Below are 16,113 nucleotides of genomic sequence, written 5' to 3'. Positions count from 1 at the left end.
AGACCACCAACCACCTTCCCCAAACCTTGGAAGGGGTTGGTCATTAGGAACACACAACACGCCCACAGCTCCCACCAACAAATTGTTTCTGCTGGCCCCAAATGCATCTTGCTTTGACTCTTGAGAAGTGTTCTGAGGCAAGGGCAAAACAACTGGTTTCACAATCTTATCAATCTGACTGTGTTATAATCTTAATATCTCCCACGTGGGTAGTCTGATACTTGTTAGTCTAAGCCATGCAGATCTCCCAGACAGTGGGAAAAGTTGTATTGAACAGTTGCATTTAACCCCTGTTGTTCCACAAGTATAGATGTGATAAATACTCGAGAGAAGATGTCAAAAGAAGTTGATTCTGTGGACCTTTTAACCTTTGGATGATGCTGAGATGCCTTAAGGAATCATGAAGTACCACATTCACAAACATTGCCCTTTCTAAACAAACTTACTGATTACTGATTCATCTTTTGTGTCAAAAAAAATATTTATGTGCAATTCATTTTTTTAAATTGTATAATCATCCTATGGATTCTATGTTTTACTCTATTGGTCTTGCAGTGTTGAATATTTTCTTTCATATTTTTAGTATTTTAAATGGCAATGTGATTAAGATCTTTGTTTATATTTTTTCTTTAATTTGGGTGATTATACACTTAGAATGTCTTCCTAGAGTGAAATTCTGTATGAAAGGTTATCATGTTTTTAAGATATTTTAAAAATAAAATTGTGAGATTGCTCTGTTGTGGAGTAAGAATAATGTAGTTTTAATAATTAAACCCCTTCAACATTTGCTGAACAAGAAGCTTAGTTTAAAATGGAATAATATTTAAAGAGAAAATCTAGTCCATTAGAAATGTACTAAAAATAATGTTTGTTTACATATTTACTTTGTTATTGCTTAAATTTGATTGTGATTTGCTAAAATAAAGTTCACATAATATTTCACATGAATACCTGTAACATGCGAACATAATTTTTAGAGAGTAGTGTTATACATAATAACTTGAACAACATTTTATTTTTATAATTTCAGCATGTTGGGTGTCCAGGAAAAATCTACAGTTTGTTTATTACGAGGTTTCTTTCTATAGATTTCAAGAGAAACTTGTTTCCTCTCTTGTGAGAAACAGTTTCCAACCACTAATCCTTTGATCCACTCCACACTCCAGACACCAACAGACAAAATCAGGATAACTTCCTTCCATTGTGTTCTGTATGGGTCTAGCTTCCATTATGAGCATTGGTCTAGAAAAGTCAGCACATTAATAGATATGCTCTTATACACTGTATGAAACACTTGGACCAAGGATTTTGCTGGCAAAGATTTGAAAAATGGTCATTGATTCAAGCCTTTATATAGAAAAAGGGGCACTAATTGTGTAGAAATTCCTATTTCCTGCTTTGCAAATGAAATAATTGAATTTGTCCAACTGGAGGATTGTAGCAAATCATTTCCAGAAAGTTAGTAAATACTAAGTAGCAACACTGATGTACTAAAGACTGGTCACATTTAAGCAGTGAATCTTTTAGCTCAGAATCAGATTTACCCTTTATAGCACCACCAGAGGGTTGATTCCCATCTCTCAAACGTCCCCAAACTTACAAGGATATATAATGCTTCACACATGGAAAGAAAACCCACCAGTCTATGGAGCATAATGATTCCAGAGACTGAACATGGAACCTCATGGGCAGTAAGACTTACCTCCAGTTCTGACGAATTCACGATATGGCATTGGAAAAGTTGCTTCACCTAACTTTGGACCTCAGTATCCTCCTCTATAAAAGAAAAGAGTTGAACAGTGATCCCTAAAGACACTTCCAACTCTAACCTTGAATAATTCCAGGAGTAAGAGGAAATCTCCTATACTATTACCAATCGGGAAAGTTCCCTGGAGGGATATATACCAAATGAGAGAGGTAGAAAAAAGATGACCAGAACTGTAGCCTTTCAGTCCTATAAATGCTGGAAAAAGCACTCTCCCTTGCAATGTCTAGACACATGGGTGAAAACTAAGACATTTGTTTGAAAACACCTAAGCCCCTCCAATACTGTGGTCAGTCTCAGGTTGGAGTTTTCCTTTCTAGTGTAATTGAAATTCTTATATTTTATATTCTTTAACTAAGGCTCAGATATCTTTTTACCAGACATTTCTAAGAACATGGACTAAATATGATTTCAAAACCCTTTTATTCCAGAAGAGTACTCCCTAATCAAAAAAGTCTTGATTTTAATTAAATACAAATATGTATATTTAAGCTCTTTTGCTTAAAAAAAAGTTTTTCTACCAAGATGAATATACAACACTAAGCTAAGCTATATAACATATGAACAAAAAGTTTCTTGTGAAAAAATAACATATTTTTAACTTTGGTGATATAGTCACAGTTGATAAAAAATTTTTTTTTAATATATATCATGTTCTTAATTAATTGAGTGCATTATATCCACCTCATTATAAATATTCTCACTGCAAGAGAAATCTTCAGTTTTGAAAATTCAAAAAAAAATTAAAATAGAAAGATAGCAACAATTGTTTTCCACAATTGCCAATACGACACTAAGAATAAGTAGAGACTGGCTAAGCTCTATAGAATCTGGTGAAGAAATAGAGTGGGTTGTTGTAGTGATGAGTCTTCATAATAATTATCACGAAAGAGGTCACGATCTGATCCTCTGAATATCTTTAAGAGTTAGACAGAAAACTATGAAATTGGTAAGGTACAACGCCCTTGAGATGGAAATATTTAAGCATGAATATGTCTTTATAGCTTAAAGATTCTGTGTAAGATGAAATTCAAATATCAAATAAGGCAATTGGATTAGCTCTGAAAACACAGATTCTGGGCCCCCTTCCTACAACTCAGAAGCAAATAAATGGTACATCCTTCATTTCACCAATTAACTAAAAGATTCACCTACCTCCAGCTCTACACCGCTTGCCAGATGCTCAAAGGGGAGTAAAGAATAACTGCGCTAATGAAACAAAATATGTTTTATTTGAATATATTTGACCACAAACAGATTCCAAATTGATATTTCTTTTTCAAAAAAAAAAAAGATTTAAAATGGAATCAGATAGCATCAAAAAACATTTTTAGTACATGATTCTCTTCTATATTACCTTTCACCAGCTCATTCTCTTGCCCTCCACTTCTATTCCCTTCAAATACACAACCAAAATCGAAACCACTGGCGCCTTTGCACAGAGGGGAAATGTGTATGCAGCACAGATGGATTGCTACCTTTGGGATTTAAATCACCCAAACAATTTGAATTAATTACATCAACTGATGTAATCTAATTCCTTTAAAAGAGATGTCTGGCTGTGAATAATTTTGAATGGATATTTAAAGCTTTCCTTAGCCCCCTGGAGAGGGCTTGAAATTAGAAAGATATTTTTACCCAAGGAAAGAAGTCTATCTTCACAAATTCAACATTTCCATGCTCTTTGCTTACTCATATTTTTCAAGAGTCTTTTAAAAACTTGGTCCTTTTATAGAACCTCCTAATAGTGCAGGTATAAAACTTTCATTAATAATAAAAGAGAAGATAGTACTTTGCCAATAAGGCAGCAGTGGGTCGTGTTATGTAAACAACAACAAAAATAATATTATCCTAAAAAACTTAAGATGTCCTCCACCAGTCAATGTCAGTTCTGTAAAGCTATTTTTTCCTAATTACTTTCCAGCAAAAGGTAGGTAATCTCAATGGTTTCCTGAGTATTTTTCTGCTGTCTGTGTCCAAGGGTTGCTATCATCCCTTGAATCTGTTTTCTGGTGTACAGATGGTGGAAGTGATGGTTTTGAAAACAATTAATTGCATGGCCACCCCTCCTAAACCACCTGAAGCAAAATCCATCCTACACTTCTGTGTTGACGCATTGAGGAAAAATCTTCTAAGTTACAAGGATTTATGAAATTACTAGCATGTTTTAGCATGGTGGAGTCAAGCCACCCTAAATACTACCTAAAACATTTTAGTTTGTCTAACCATGACTGGGCTGAAAAATTAGAGCAATGGCCTGGACACTGAACAAAGCAAACAGTATCATTAAACTACAGTAATTCTGTAATTCCATCCACTAAAACAAATGCATTTTTATGGTACTCGGAATGAAAACCCGCCATGTGGGCAGAGAAATTAGTGACAGCGAACATGAGGAAATACATTATCTAGTAAAGTAACTATGGGACTCATCATTTTTAAGTTCCAATTGTGGAACAGGGTTAAATCATAAACACAACTCAGGAAATTCAATTAATGCTGACAGAGGATGCTTAACTTATGTGCTTGTAATAAAAAGGGCACAGTTCAGTGAGCTAAAGGGAAGACTGTCAGGTTTAACTTAGCATTTCACGTTTATAATATTCTAATAATATAGAAAATTTAAAGAGCATCTTTCCCTAAGAAATTCTAACTGGCGAGTGGGAGAAGACTGGTGGAGAGTTTTATGGAAAAGCATAATTCATTAAGGAAGAATTCATAAATAATAAAATGCAGTATCTGATTATACCTAGGAGCCATGAAACAGTCTGTCAAGAAAAAGTAAATAAATGTCCCATTCAAGCAAAATGACTAGAGAGCAGCCAAAGGATAACAGAAGCCCACACAGCTCCTTATTGGTTTATGATGTCCATACATTTGTTTTGAGGGACTGTCAGGGGCAGCACCTCTGAAGATACCTGTGTGTCTGGTGTTTCACAGAGCTTCAGGTCATACTGATGAGTCAATTGCCACCTTTTCTGAGCAATGCCAAGAGGAAGTTACTGGGATCTCAAGAGATTAAATTATATTTAGGAAAAATTATATGCAGTGACTTCCGTGGTGTCTCAGCTCCAATCCCCTGCTTGACTTTATTCTGCATGTGGGTTCCCTCCACCTGGAAGGCAAGATGACTACTCATCGATTCAGTCTCAAAATTTTCTAATTTAGTATTAGCTTCCCCTGCCCACCTGCGTACGGTGAGAGAGGTATATTTTAACTTTAGCTTCCCTTAATTCAGCATATTTTTCCCTCCCCAACTGCATCTAGCACTAAAGGTATACCTTTCTCAAGAAAAGAGTGTCAGCAGATGAAAACAACAGGTCCTTGCAGCAGGTCTTAATGAGCCACATTGAACCAAAAGCATTTCTTCAAGACACTCCTTCAGGGAACCAATATTAAGCACAGGCTCAGAATGACTATGTCAATATTTCTTCAGAAGAGAGCATCAGAGCAATGTCCTCCCCCGCTCCCCACCCCACCACCCCCGCTGCCCTACACACAGTTAGGAAACCTCTTCAGCCAGTTCCTCTTTTTTCCTACACTACCTCCACACTTCAATCAATGAGAAAGGAGAGGTGATAAGAGGCCCTGCCATCATCCCTACTTTCCCACAATAAGATTTGTGTTTTCAGGGAAAAGTTAAGTTCTAAAATTCAACAATAAAAGTAAGCCCTGCCTATAGGTAATTAAAAAAAAAAAAAAAAGTAAAAATCACATGCGGAAGTCAATTGCGAAAGTTGGAATTCAACCCTACAAAACTGAAGAGCAGAGTGCACACTCCTATACGTGAGCAAGAACTTTGAGAGGTGTCAAGGTCCCAACAGTGCTGCTCCATATTTTCAGTTTCTTTTGGGGTCAAACTTTTCCATGCCTTTTCATACCCCAGAGGTGACTACTAGAAGCTTTAGCAAAACCTATTCCCTCAAACTAAGCCATTTTCACCAGTGACCTATGAACTCAACAGATTTACCAGCCAGTTCAGAGAAGGATTTAGATTTGGACTATTTACTTTGAGCTCATCCAACTCCATCAAATGCCATCACATTTAGCTAACTAGAAAATTTACTCCCGGAAAGGTCCATCCAGCTCAAGTCTGTGGAAAATACACTGGAAATAGCACATTTCAAGTCAGGATAACAGAATGTCTTCTTTTATGTATCCCAGTTTGAGACTATAATAGATATTTTCAACATTTAGCAGTTTTCAGGGTTTTAGATTAGTGCAAATTCAGTTTCCAGATATGTTTAATTTTTATTCTATTTTGTCTAAAATAATTTCTATCCGTTTATCTTTTACTTAACTCTCCTCTTAAATGTCACTATATGCCAGCTTATTTATTAAAAGGAATCTTCCAAATTAGGCGTTTCTTCATTCAGTAGTAGTGTAACTATGCTATGCCTAGTAGACAAATCAATATTAAAATTTATTAGCAGAATTAGTATAAGAGTATCCAATACCACTGAGAGCTCATTAAAGGCTCTTGAATGGCTCAATGCAAAAAAAGAAAAAGAAAAAAAAGCAATTATATAGGTCAATGCAAAAGAAGAGTAATCATATAAAAATGAATAAAGGTTTGTTTTGTATATTGGGTGGAAATTAGTTCTAAAAACAAAATTACCCTAAAAATTTATGTTGACAAGTGTAGTTTTCATGATTAAGAAGGCTTCTTTTAAGTTATTTATAATACATAGGTTTCCAGAAGGAAGAAGGCCACATCAATGATTGGATGAGGGATTCAGCCTGTGTGTGCATGTATCTGTCTGCTTTTGTCAATTTTGGCTTTTGATATGCTACACAAATATTGCTACACAAAAATCTGTGAGAATTTGGCAGGATTAAAACTGAGTTGATGCTCCTGATCCTGGGATTCAATGAGGCTTAATGGAAAGTTTCCCACTTTGGAGTATGGCTGTTCTGGATTAAAATCTCAGATACATCCCAAGCAACCACACATTCTCAACAGGTTACTTATACTCTCTGAACTTAAGCATCTTCACCTACAAAACAGAGGTAATACTTGACTGATGGTATTGTTGTAAATATTGAATAAATGAATGCCTTGATGGTGGTTAGCATGTTTTAAATAAATTACTATTATTATTTTAGAGTCTTAGAGTTGGCAGGGAGTTCATTTAGTTCTTTTAGTCCAACTTTTGACCCAATGCAAGATTTACCCACACAAAAATTTCCTTCCAGATGATCCTACAACCTCCAGTGAAAAAAATCTGAGCCTCAAATGAAGCCATTTCAATATATATTACTATTTCCTCTATAATAACCTCAAGCCACCTCCCTAGAACTCATATCCATAGCCCTAGTTCAATCTTCTAACATTAAATAAATAGTACATTTAATTCCTCTTCCTTATGACAAATCTTAAACTATTTGAGGACTATCAAATTGAAGAAATTATCATAAAATTAACTGCCTTAAATAAAAAAGTCCTTTCTTAACAAAACTATTTTTATGCCATTTTAAAAGATCTTTGGATATTCTGGTTGCTTTTTCCTTAGATGTATTCTAGTTGATAAAGTTATTTTATTTTGGTAATTCCATTATTTTCTCTATAACGGAATGATTGTTAATGTACTTTCTTTTTTTGTTTTAGTGATTGCACCTAAAAAATTTTAACTTTCATAATTAACAGTATAGTTTTATCCACCTTGAAAAACCACATATAAATCTTAGAACATTTTAACTGTATCTCCCTCCCAAGTTACATGCTTTTAATTATCTGTATTTCAGTTTTATATTTTTTAAGTCCACATGTTCGGTATTATTATTATTATTGTTTTAGACATTCCTGTTTTCAACATTCGTTTTGCATTTCAGACACTCCTTCTTCTTTCCTGAAGTACAACCTCAGAAAAACCTTACTGAGGTTCTACTGACAGTGTAGTCTCTCTGTTTTTCTGAATATGTTCTTAAAAGATAATTTTTAATAGACAGACAATTCAGTTGATGACCATTTTTTCAGTACTTTGAAGATAATATTCCACCAACTTCCCCCTTCCACTGTTGCAGTTGAAATGACTGCTGTAAGTCTATGCAGACCACTTTTAAAAATCTTCTCGTCTCTGGTATTCTATAGTTGGACTTTGATAGGTGTAGGTATAAATTTCTCTTTATTTCTTCTGTTTGAGATTTTTCAGGAGTCAGAAAGCCTAATAATTAATGCTTTTTATCAATTCTAGAAAATTCTTAGCCATTGTATCTTCACATATTTATCTAATAGGTCTTTCTGATATTCAGACATATTTTAAACATTTTGATTTTGTTTTTTTAACCTTTCTTTTATATCTTTCATCACTTTATCTTTCTGTTACATTCTGGGAAATTTTTTCAGCTCTATCTTCCAGTTTATTAATTTTATCCAATTATACAGGATCTGCTGTTTATACCATCAGTTAGTTTTTAACTTCTTTTTTTTTTTTTTTTTAGTTTCTAGAGGTTCCTTTTCTTCTTTTTCTAATTATTTTCTTGAATTTTAAATGCCATCTTCCATTCCTTTAAACATGTTAAATATGTATCCAGAATGCCAAAAAAATACAGTATAACATAGTGGTTAGGAGCTAGGCTTTAAATTTATATATACCAACTTAAAGCTTTATGAGTCTGGATCTGCTGTGTGTTAATTCCACTGACTTTTCCCTTATGATAACTTGTTTGTGATTTCTGATTGTGAATACTTATTCTTTGAAAATTTATCTATAGAATCTCTATGAGGCTTAAGTAAAGAGTGAGTTCCTCCAAAGATTATATTCATTTACTTCTGACTAGTGCTTAGAGGTACTGCCAATTTTTGGTTAAGTTAAAATAATTCCTCAGCTTGGAGTTTTTCTGATCACATAGATTATCTGGCTTTGAATCTTAAACTCAGGTGAGGTAAGCCATTGGTTATAAATCATCACGGATAATATTTTCCTTATTGTCAAAGCTGTCTTGATATTTTTCTTTGTAAAGTAGAATTTTAAGTTTATACTTTCATGGAGGGTATAGCCTATTTCATTTTTGGTCTATGAAAGACATTTTAAGTTTCAATTTATTATGCAGTTTATCAGCTATCTGTACCAAATTTGCAATACTTATTAATGTATTTCTCCAAGGCATGGACAAGCATATTGACACTTCAGTTCTAAGACCAATATTGCTACCTGTCCATTAGACCACAAAATTAGCCTTTCTATAAATCACATCCATAACTTTTTTCTTTTCTACTGAATCATTCCTATATCAACAGTCTATTATTTGGGGCATCATAAAAAATAGACCCTCTTATGACCTCATACCATATTTTTCTTCTTTCCTTTATAACAAAAGTTTGTGAAAGTGTTGTTTATATTTGTCCCCAACTTATTTGTCCATTCTTTCTTAAGTCTATTTCAGTAAATTTTTCCCCTTACTGCTCCACTAAAGCTGCTTTTATGAAAGTCATCCATAACCTCCACCTTGATGATGCTTTGTTTTCATTGACCTATCAAGTGCATTAATAAAGTTTATCATTTGGCCTTAGATACAACGGTAACTTGGTTTTCTCTTCTCTGGCTCTTCTTGTCCAGTCTCTTTTGCTGGTTCTTCTGAATCTCCCTGACCTCTAGTGCCAGGCATTGCAAGCCAAAGATTTTGGTGTTGATCCTTGATCAAATTATAAAACAGAATGTTATTACTTCTACTTTTAGCCAAAGCCAATATACAGATTTCAAAGTTTTTCACTACTTTATCTCATGTTCTTTTAATAAGAACCTAGCAAAGTGGGTATTATCAACCCAATTAATAAATTTCAGCAGATAATTTTGGAGTCCTTTTGCAAGCATATGATTATCAATTTATCAAGAACAAGTTTTTCCAGGCAAATCTGATCTCTTTTATTGCTAGGCATGTTTGATCAGAAGAATACCACAGACATAATTAATTGTGTTTTCACCAAGTCTTCAGACCCTGTCATTCCTGAAATTTTTGGAGAAGAAATAATAAATGTCCAAAAAATTGAAAACCCAAATATAATGAATAGTCATTAATAGATTTAAATAAAAAACAGGAGGGCCTTTAGTGCTATTCTATAGTTACATCTTTGCCTCCAATTGCTTTACTCATTAATTGATTGATTAGTTAAACAAATATTTATTCAGCCTAAAGGTGCTGAAGATTTGTGTGCGTGTGCATGTGTGTGTGTGTGTGTGTGTGTGTATGTGTGTGTGTGTGTATGTGTGTGTGTGTGTATTCCTGGCTTCATGAAGTTCACATTATCGTGGGGGAGACAGGAAACAAATAAGTAAAACATATCATACATTATATAGCAATAAGGGCTAAGGACAATAAACACAGGGAAGGGTGACAGGAAATGTGTGTGTGAGGGAGTAATTACAAATAGGGCTTAGGGCTTAGTGTTATAATATATACATGTAAAGAGGGGAAAGAAGGGAGGGAGGGAGCCTATTGCTTTACTCACCATTGCACCATACTACTTAGCATAATGGTTAGCACAAACTGATGCTCAAAAATATTTTTGAGTAAACAAATAGATGAAACTTGATTATCTGCAAAGGCATTTATCTTACTAACCATATCAGAATTTTAAGAAGCATTTCCTATAGAATGAATTCATCTGGGTTTGATTTTTCACTTGTACTTTCTGATGACTCAACACAGTCACAAAGTAAAGGAAGTGAAGAGGTTCAGAACAGTCCTCCCCAAGATATGCTACTTTGGCATGCGAATTATTTTGAGCTGAAAGCAATTGAGATCTTGCAGGCTAAAGAGAAACTTTTACCTCTCCCTTAAAGAATTTAAATTTGGAGCCTTGCCCATCATAAGAGTTATGCCCAGAAATAACTTTTTATGACCTATTATAGGGCTAGACAAAACATCTAATTACTAAACATGTGCTCTTATCAATCTACAAATGATCCTCCTCCTTCTGAAGCCTCAGGCTCTTAACTTCATCCTTAGCTCAGAATGTCATATATACTTCATTTTAACTTTCTGTCTCTGAATCTCTCATGTATGTGGGGTTCCCATATGCATGTATGTAATTAAATTTCTCTTGTTAATCTGTCTCATGTCAATTTAATAATTAGACTAGCCATAAGAATCTAGAAGGGGAGAGAATAATTTCTTCTTCCCCCACAGAAGCAATAATTCTCTGGTCACCATAGCTCTATTGGAATGTCACCTGTTGCAATTTCCTCTTCTCTCAAAGATGCTTTGAAAAAGGATCCTGTATGCTTTGTTAATAGCATGTGTTAGCTGGAGGTGAGGAGTGTGAGATATCAGGGAGCATGATTGATTTAATTTTAGGGCTTTTGTTTGTTTTGAGATTCTATAGTTATCTTCTATGGAGTCTGTTCTGAGGGATTTTTTTTGGAGAAGGCAGGGGAGGGGAGAATGAGACAGGTTCTATTGACTCTATACATGCAATAGAATCAAGTCAATAAAATGTTTTATAAAAGGCTAAAAAAATTATCTCCAACCATTTTCAGAATGCCCTTTATTAACAACAAGCTTTTCCTCAAGGGTGTCACCAGCATTTCTAAAGCTCATGCTTTTTTAAAAACAGCCCTGTTTTCCCAAGGGGAACTAATTTGTCCCTGATTTGTTTCAGTGTCTAGTTCACTAGCAATATACTCAGCAACCCTCTTACTCTTCCTTCTTTGGATTGTATGAAATGGTGAAAAATGGAAACTATGAAGAAGGCTGTTATGACTACCTCTATAACAGCAGCAGCCATTAGGGAATTACCTTCCATCTCTTGTAATTGTGATTTTTTTTTTAATGTACTTATATCAAGCTAACCTGCCAAATCCAATAAAGTTAAATTTTCCTAAAAGACTTACTAAAAATGAAAAGTCAGCCATCCCCAAACAGAAAGAAGCGATTGGGTTGGCCACATTGTTTTCCAGAGCTTAACTCTGACCAGCAGAGACTAAGATGATTTTGAACTGGAGAGGAGATGAATCATATAGGTCCTAAATATCAGTCTGTGGGGCACTGCTCTTCCTGCTTTTTAATATATGTCATAGCCAAAGAACATAAAAGGCTGTTTTTCCTTAAAATATCTACATTCTAATGATAAATGGACCTTACCAAACTTTATTCCCCACTTTTCTATACCAAACTCCTAAAGAATTAAATGAAAAATAAATAGGAACAGTAAGGTATGGTCTCTTGCCTTGTGGCAGCTTTACCCTATCTGGCCATTTCTTGCTCAAACAAGTTCGTTCCTGACTGCTACCCTCCCTCCCTGCCACCTCACCAAAGCCTCTCTGGCTAACATCATTTTTCTCACAGCTTGCCAACCAATCAATGTTCTTCCTTATATCTGTAGCTGTATAGGAATAACAAGACTATATAAAACTGCCTGTTATGTTACAATCAGAGCTCAGTCTTTGGATAAGAATCCACTGGGCCGGTGCCGGCATCAATAAACACTGCTTCTTGCTTATAGCCTCGGTGTCCCGTCTCTCCATTCGAGAATCCCACAACAGCCTAAGGCAGTCATTAGTGTAAAAATCAGTTTTTACAAACATCACCAGTATCATTTCTTGTTAGTCCTGAGATTCATACTTCCATCAGGAGTATAGTCCACAGGTAATACTGTGCTCACCTAATTGTGGTAAAACATGTTGCGATCTCTGAGAGAGACAGATGATTTTAAAACCAAAATATTCAAAACCATATAAACTTTGAAGTTTAGTTATACTAAATAAGAATTGGTATTTATTAGAACACAGTCTGGAATGAAATTTGTAATATCCCTATTTCTGGATAATTCATATATACTAGAGGCATAATTTATGAACTCAAAAAGTTAATATACTAAGTAGTCATCATAGTAGAACTCCTTAGGACTCCATTAGAAAACTATATTGTTAGTCTGCCTACATTTGTCTTATGTCCTTGGAATCAATGAATTGTGCTTCTTTGTTCTATAAATTATTTCTTTTTACCAACTTTGGTCTCTCTCTCTTTCTCAAATGAGTTTTTGATTTAATACTAATATTAATCTTCTCTACACACTTCTATTGATATAGTCAGAGGTATATTATCAATTTCTATAGTGAGAAATCAAAGAGCCTAAAAGATGTTAACCATATTACCAAAATTTGGGTGAAGTTATTTTTATTTTATAAGCTAGATGAGATAAACACTTTAAAATCTACCAAATCATTGGACTATATTTATTGCCTTCTTACTTGAGGGATTGATTGCCAAACTTGAGGAGAAGGAAGGATGTAAGCAAGCAAAGGTTTTGGAGACAATTTGCCAGAATTACCTCATCACTCCTCGAGTGTTTACCTGAGTTTTCTCAGCTCTGTCCTAAACTACCTTTGTGATCTTGGCCAGGGAATTTGTTCATCAAATTCTGTTCTGTAAAATGAGGGAGTTCATTTAAGTACTAAGATTGCTTTCAGCCTCAATAAAAGCTAAATTTTTCCCTGTTTTTTTTTTTTAATGAATTGATAAAACTGAATGAATTGATAAAAGAATTGATAGAACTGACAAAGCCAGGTTCCCTATTCTACTCTGTCCTAAACATGCCAAGTTTCTGGCTTACTGCCATGTGCACAGCTCCTTCTGAGGGAAAACTCTGTTTAGAGTTCTCCAGGGGCACCTTCATGGAAGCCACCACTGACAGAACCCCGAATGACCACTTGGCCCCCAGTTAAGTCTCCAGACTCAGGCCACGTCCTCTTGCAACTAACTGAGCACAACCAATAAGACTTTCTGACTGCCTGGAAAATTTGAATTAGAAGGAGAAAATAAACCAATTACTCACAGAATTGGAAGCATATAGTTATTACAAGCAGAAAAAGCTGAAAAGGCCATGGCGGATTATGTACAAAGTAAAGAAATTTAGAAAAAATGTATCCAAAGATTAGGGAGGCTTGATCCTCCTTACTTGTACCACATTAATTAGACTTTTTTACTATTAGCTAGAATCTCTTTGAGACAGACATCACATAGAAGATTATTTCAAAAAGGCCCCTTTGTTTTCTAATCAAGTTAACATTAAAAAATAATGTTAGCTTGTGATTAGTCACAGCCCTCTGTGGTGAAATTCCCCTCCACGACAATTTTAGATGCATGAGTACAGACTGGAGACATCTCTTAGGAGAGACAAGCTAAAACACAGCCTGTCTTGGATTCTCTCATTTGAAATAATCCACTTCCCTTTTTAAATGCCAGATAACCAGCAGAAATTATTTTGATTACAACTTCTCTTCTCACAGTTGAGGCAAAAGAAGTGACCTTACAAAGTAACAATGCAAACCTTCTCGTAACAAGATATAAAATCTGTCTTTATTATAAATCCCCTTTTTTTAGTTAATCAGTGATTTTCTGATTAGGCTATTAAAACCAAGAATAGCTAGTTACAATAACTCTAAAATCAATAATCTACGGTGACTTTAATGAGGGGAAATCAGAGCCTCACGAAATTAGATGGTCATTAAAAAGTGAACTAATTAAGCCCTTTGCCTACAAACTTACACCATACAAATAGAAGATTTTTGCTCCAATTATGAGAGTTTGCTGATGTGGGTGTTCCAAGTGAATGTAAAAGCTCCCCAAATGGCGGTATTTGAGAGTGACCTGCAAAGTGGTCTAGAAGGTCATCTACCTTCACATTTCCACAGCTCAGGCGTCCTCCTGCCTAATCCCAAAATGTAGGTGGAACTGACCTCAGAGACGTTAGAATGATCTACAATTCTGGCACTTCAGTCCTAAAGCAGAGCTATGTCAGTTGAGAACCCAAGGGTCAAAGGCAGCATCCAGAACTACTCTTTATGGGCAGAGAGTTTACCCCATTATTTCCTTGATTTGCACAGTCCACATTTGATTGTGAAGTGCTCATAATATTTTAAACATTGCTCAAGCACAGAAAATATAAATAGTAACAAGATCTCTGCTATTACAGCTTACATTCAATATGGGGAGAGAAAAACAAACAAATAAATATATGAACATATGCAGAGAATAGAACTTAGGAGGGCTGGGTGTCTTTTTTGGATTATGATGTCGACCTCTATAGAGGTCAGGAGCTGGAATGATGAGAAAGACAGTCAAGAAAGTTTTTTAAAATACCGTTTTCTTTTGGAAGATCTACATCCCAGTGCTTGTTTCTAGAGCACCACCTGAGAGCTCCAGAACAGGTAAGACTAACAGGCCTGCCTCTCCTCCACAGACACTAATCTAATAATGTCACTCCAAGCATCCCTGGTTACTGTAAGTCCCAGAACACTAGGGACAAGTGGGTGAATAGCTCCTGGCTGGCTGTCCAGTCTGTGCCCTGAAAGCCTGCATTTAGGCTCTTTAGGAAGAGGGAGTAAAATATTATCTTCATCTACTGGAGATAGAGAAGGTACAGGACACCTCTCCAGTTTCTGTTTAATGCCAAACCACCTCAGAAAAAGTAAGCGACCCAGGGGATGAGAAGTTGTCCTTTCATTTTCCAGCGTAATCATTTATAATCCCACATATTGAGGTCTACTTTATTATTCCACAACTAAGTTAATTTCAAAGTCTTTTCTCCACAGAGCTCCTAATAAGGAGCAGATGTGGGAACCACCTCAGAACCAGGAGAACCCCTCTCTCCTATCTCTCCCAACCTCTGTCTTTTGCAAATAAGCCAAATTTAAAGCAGCGATCATGTATGTTTCCAATCAGCACTCCAACTTTCTCCCCATGGAAAGAACTCCTTGGCTTGCATAAGGGAAGGAAATGTTTCCTTCAAAAAGCAATGCCAGGACAGGGAGCAGCTTATTCTCACGATATTTAACATGCTTACCAGCCAGTGCAGTAAGAAAATCAATGCAGGAGCAGCCAGGGAAAGACAAGAGAGGCCCGGAGCCAGCAGAAACAATGAGGGGAGAGAGGAGGACTGGGGAAAACATTTCTAAAGTTTGAGAACATGAAGCTCGTTTTCCTAGAAACTCCCCCTATTGTGGATCCATAAGGAAGCGTAATTTGTGGTGAGACTCGCTATCTCCCCTTTATCTCACACAGCCCTGATCATAAACTGAACAAACAGAAACAATATTCCGAAATCCACAGAGTGGGTGGGGGCTAGCTTTTGTAGTATGTGGGAGGACATTAAATTAGTGCAGCTAAAAAAACAAAAAAAAGTCCTTCATGTGTTTTATGACGATTCTTTCTTTTTCAGTAAAAATATATATATATAAAAATTTTGCCATATCATAAAAAATAAGTAAGAAAATGCTATGGTTGCCCAAAGAAGAGGTCCCCATGAATGAAACTTGTTTGGGAGGAAAGGCAAATAAAAATGCAAAACATAGTTGTTCTTCCTCCCAGCCTCACTCATACTTTTCTAGAACTTCTTAGCATTCTTA

The sequence above is a fragment of the Pteropus vampyrus genome, unplaced genomic scaffold (genome assembly GCF_000151845.1).
Source record: "Pteropus vampyrus isolate Shadow unplaced genomic scaffold, Pvam_2.0 Scaffold11, whole genome shotgun sequence".
In the NCBI taxonomy this organism is placed as follows: Eukaryota; Metazoa; Chordata; class Mammalia; order Chiroptera; family Pteropodidae; genus Pteropus; species Pteropus vampyrus.
Note: the sequence above shows the minus strand (reverse complement) of the source record.